The sequence below is a fragment of the Ctenocephalides felis genome, unplaced genomic scaffold, assembly GCF_003426905.1.
Source record: "Ctenocephalides felis isolate EL2017-DRISC unplaced genomic scaffold, ASM342690v1 CF-g0.4_SCAFFOLD_02186, whole genome shotgun sequence".
Classification (NCBI taxonomy): domain Eukaryota; kingdom Metazoa; phylum Arthropoda; class Insecta; order Siphonaptera; family Pulicidae; genus Ctenocephalides; species Ctenocephalides felis.
In genome coordinates, this window is record NW_020538340.1 from 17,501 (window position 1) to 22,717 (window position 5,217).

General features: G+C 37.0%; 1 non-coding gene across 1 annotated transcript in view; it reads right to left on the reverse strand.

Annotated features, from left to right (window-relative positions):
* Nucleotides 1-925, reverse strand: part of LOC113380500 — a 1,927-nt gene extending 1,002 nt beyond the window's left edge. Inside the window, exon 1 of the ribosomal RNA XR_003367427.1 lies at nucleotides 1-925. This exon is cut by the window's left edge and continues 1,002 nt beyond it. This is a non-coding gene — a ribosomal RNA (small subunit ribosomal RNA).
* Between the last annotated feature and the right edge of the window lie 4,292 nt (nucleotides 926-5,217).

The window sequence follows — 5,217 nt, forward strand, 5'->3', positions numbered from 1 at the left end:
TTACCTCGGAATTCCGAAAACCAACAAAATAGAACCGAGGTCCTATTCCATTATTCCATGCACACAATATTCAGGCGAATGAGCCTGCTTTAAGCACTCTAATTTGTTCAAAGTAAACGTACCGGCCCACCTCGACACTCGGTGAAGAGCACCGTGGTAGGATTTTGAGTTGGGCCGCCTTTTGACGGGCTAAGCCCACCGGTAGGACGTCCCACAGACATGCCAGTTGAACACCGCGAGCGGTGAACCGACAGTGTGGGACACAGATTCAACTACGAGCTTTTTAACCGCAACAACTTTAATATACGCTATTAGAGCTGGAATTACCGCGGCTGCTGGCACCAGACTGGCCCTCTAATAGATCCTCGTTAAAGGATTTAAAGTGTACTCATTCCGATTACGGGGCCTCGGATGAGTCCCGTATCGTTATTTTTCGTCACTACCTCCCCGTGCCGGGAGTGGGTAATTTGCGCGCCTGCTGCCTTCCTTGGATGTGGTAGCCGTTTCTCAGGCTCCCTCTCCGGAATCGAACCCTGATTCCCCGTTACCCGTAACAACCATGGTAGTCGCAGAAACTACCATCGACAGTTGATAAGGCAGACATTTGAAAGATGCGTCGCCGGTACTAGACCGTGCGATCAGCACAAAGTTATTCAGAGTCACCAAGTCAAACGGTGAGCAAGGCAAGCCCGCCACCGATTGGTTTTGATCTAATAAAAGCATTCCTTCCATCTCTGGTCGGAACTCTATTTGCATGTATTAGCTCTAGAATTACCACAGTTATCCAAGTAATGTGGGTACGATCTAAGGAACCATAACTGATGTAATGAGCCATTCGCGGTTTCACCTTAATGTGGCTTGCACTGAGACATGCATGGCTTAATCTTTGAGACAAGCATATACTACTGGCAGGATCAACCAGGGTGCTATATATATATAATAGCATAGTGCGTAAATGTCCCTCGGCGTCACCCGAGAGACCACACTTTGTATAGAAAAGTTCGATGAATATTTCTAAACAACGAATTTTCTTACATATATATATATCTGAGCCGTACGATATTCCCTGAACATAACGAACAGTTTACATCGCGACTAGATATTTTATATATTCTGCGCTTAACACAGAGGCTAGACCTTTAACAACCGTCGAAACGGCGGTCCGTACATGAAATTTGCGGTCCGCAGACCCAGTTAATTTCAAACAGTCTCTTTACCCTTCGTTAGATTGAAAACGTCGGGGCGAATTCATAAGAATTCATCGTTATAACTCACTTTTATTCTCGCTCGGAGAGTATTGAGTTGATAGCATTTGTATATTTGATTTTCCGCATAAGAGTCTTTGCGTCAACGACACATGCCCGCGGATATGCTGTACAGTATGGTTGAACACTTATAAATAAGGTCCAGAACCCGGCCGTAAACCGACATCCGAACATATACGGCGTATATAATTCCAGACACGGTCTACGACATTATTTAAAGTAACGCCGCTATATAGTTGATAGACTAAAAGTATCGAATATAATGTATAAAATACACCGGGGAATAATATTCGAACCTGCCTGAACAACACAGCGTACTTTAGCCTAAGCTTGCTCGCATCGCACTCGACACGACCTATCCCCCTATATAAGGCGCGCGGCCACAGCGTAAGTATTAGACTGAGTCCCAAGCGACGTGCATTTGACCTGCGGCGAGGGCCTGCTCGCGCTTACGGTGTGAATCGTCAAGACAAAAGTCTGGGAAAATTTCGAACTGCGAACCCTTATGATAGAAAAATTTTTGTCGAAAATTTTGTTAGATGTTCAAACAGTTTTATATATATGGACAATATGAATTATAGTTAATTATTGAGTTTTTAGGTGTTTTTTGGGTTTTTTTAAACTTTTGTATAAAATTATGTATTTATTGATTTTTATAGATCTCAATGAATATAAAACGAATTTATATATAGTTATATTATTTTTTATAATTATTTGTTTAAATTTTCTAATTTTACAATAAATGTTCAAACCAGTTTTCCTCGATTTTCTCTTAAACCGTAAAAGATACGAAAAAACTTTGTTCGTACGAAAGATGCAGAATAAAATTATGAATAAAATGGTATATGAATGGTTAAGTGTGTTCATATAATTTTCTCGAGATTTTCCGATTTTCCTGAAATTTTACGACGGCAACTCGCCTGTAGGCCACACCGTTCGGAATTCGAAGTTGCGATATATGGGAAAAAAACTAAGAATTTTGAGACCTTTCTAACGATGTATAATACTTTATATGTTTTCTTTACAGAAATATCGAATCGTGAGGAGTATTGCTCCAACCTAGCCGCACTTTGCATTTTGACAAGTTAACATCTACACATATTGCTCTATAACATGAAAACCGTAAAAGATACGAAAAAACTTTGTTCGTACGAAAGATGCAGAATAAAATTATGAATAAAATGGTATATGAATGGTTAAGTGTGTTCATATAATTTTCTCGAGATTTTCCGATTTTCCTGAAATTTTACGACGGCAACTCGCCTGTAGGCCACACCGTTTGGAATTCGAAGTTGCGATATATGGGAAAAAAACTAAGAATTTTGAGACCTTTCTAACGATGTATAATACTTTATATGTTTTCTTTACAGAAATATCGAATCGTGAGGAGTATTGCTCCAACCTAGCCGCACTTTGCATTTTGACAAGTTAACATCTACACATATTGCTCTATAACATGAAAACCGTAAAAGATACGAAAAAACTTTGTTCGTACGAAAGATGCAGAATAAAATTATGAATAAAATGGTATATGAATGGTTAAGTGTGTTCATATAATTTTCTCGAGATTTTCCGATTTTCCTGAAATTTTACGACGGCAACTCGCCTGTAGGCCACACCGTTTGGAATTCGAAGTTGCGATATATGGGAAAAAAACTAAGAATTTTGAGACCTTTCTAACGATGTATAATACTTTATATGTTTTCTTTACAGAAATATCGAATCGTGAGGAGTATTGCTCCAACCTAGCCGCACTTTGCATTTTGACAAGTTAACATCTACACATATTGCTCTATAACATGAAAACCGTAAAAGATACGAAAAAACTTTGTTCGTACGAAAGATGCAGAATAAAATTATGAATAAAATGGTATATGAATGGTTAAGTGTGTTCATATAATTTTCTCGAGATTTTCCGATTTTCCTGAAATTTTACGACGGCAACTCGCCTGTAGGCCACACCGTTTGGAATTCGAAGTTGCGATATATGGGAAAAAAACTAAGAATTTTGAGACCTTTCTAACGATGTATAATACTTTATATGTTTTCTTTACAGAAATATCGAATCGTGAGGAGTATTGCTCCAACCTAGCCGCACTTTGCATTTTGACAAGTTAACATCTACACATATTGCTCTATAACATGAAAACCGTAAAAGATACGAAAAAACTTTGTTCGTACGAAAGATGCAGAATAAAATTATGAATAAAATGGTATATGAATGGTTAAGTGTGTTCATATAATTTTCTCGAGATTTTCCGATTTTCCTGAAATTTTACGACGGCAACTCGCCTGTAGGCCACACCGTTTGGAATTCGAAGTTGCGATATATGGGAAAAAAACTAAGAATTTTGAGACCTTTCTAACGATGTATAATACTTTATATGTTTTCTTTACAGAAATATCGAATCGTGAGGAGTATTGCTCCAACCTAGCCGCACTTTGCATTTTGACAAGTTAACATCTACACATATTGCTCTATAACATGAAAACCGTAAAAGATACGAAAAAACTTTGTTCGTACGAAAGATGCAGAATAAAATTATGAATAAAATGGTATATGAATGGTTAAGTGTGTTCATATAATTTTCTCGAGATTTTCCGATTTTCCTGAAATTTTACGACGGCAACTCGCCTGTAGGCCACACCGTTCGGAATTCGAAGTTGCGATATATGGGAAAAAAACTAAGAATTTTGAGACCTTTCTAACGATGTATAATACTTTATATGTTTTCTTTACAGAAATATCGAATCGTGAGGAGTATTGCTCCAACCTAGCCGCACTTTGCATTTTGACAAGTTAACATCTACACATATTGCTCTATAACATGAAAACCGTAAAAGATACGAAAAAACTTTGTTCGTACGAAAGATGCAGAATAAAATTATGAATAAAATGGTATATGAATGGTTAAGTGTGTTCATATAATTTTCTCGAGATTTTCCGATTTTCCTGAAATTTTACGACGGCAACTCGCCTGTAGGCCACACCGTTTGGAATTCGAAGTTGCGATATATGGGAAAAAAACTAAGAATTTTGAGACCTTTCTAACGATGTATAATACTTTATATGTTTTCTTTACAGAAATATCGAATCGTGAGGAGTATTGCTCCAACCTAGCCGCACTTTGCATTTTGACAAGTTAACATCTACACATATTGCTCTATAACATGAAAACCGTAAAAGATACGAAAAAACTTTGTTCGTACGAAAGATGCAGAATAAAATTATGAATAAAATGGTATATGAATGGTTAAGTGTGTTCATATAATTTTCTCGAGATTTTCCGATTTTCCTGAAATTTTACGACGGCAACTCGCCTGTAGGCCACACCGTTTGGAATTCGAAGTTGCGATATATGGGAAAAAAACTAAGAATTTTGAGACCTTTCTAACGATGTATAATACTTTATATGTTTTCTTTACAGAAATATCGAATCGTGAGGAGTATTGCTCCAACCTAGCCGCACTTTGCATTTTGACAAGTTAACATCTACACATATTGCTCTATAACATGAAAACCGTAAAAGATACGAAAAAACTTTGTTCGTACGAAAGATGCAGAATAAAATTATGAATAAAATGGTATATGAATGGTTAAGTGTGTTCATATAATTTTCTCGAGATTTTCCGATTTTCCTGAAATTTTACGACGGCAACTCGCCTGTAGGCCACACCGTTTGGAATTCGAAGTTGCGATATATGGGAAAAAAACTAAGAATTTTGAGACCTTTCTAACGATGTATAATACTTTATATGTTTTCTTTACAGAAATATCGAATCGTGAGGAGTATTGCTCCAACCTAGCCGCACTTTGCATTTTGACAAGTTAACATCTACACATATTGCTCTATAACATGAAAACCGTAAAAGATACGAAAAAACTTTGTTCGTACGAAAGATGCAGAATAAAATTATGAATAAAATGGTATATGAATGGTTAAGTGTGTTC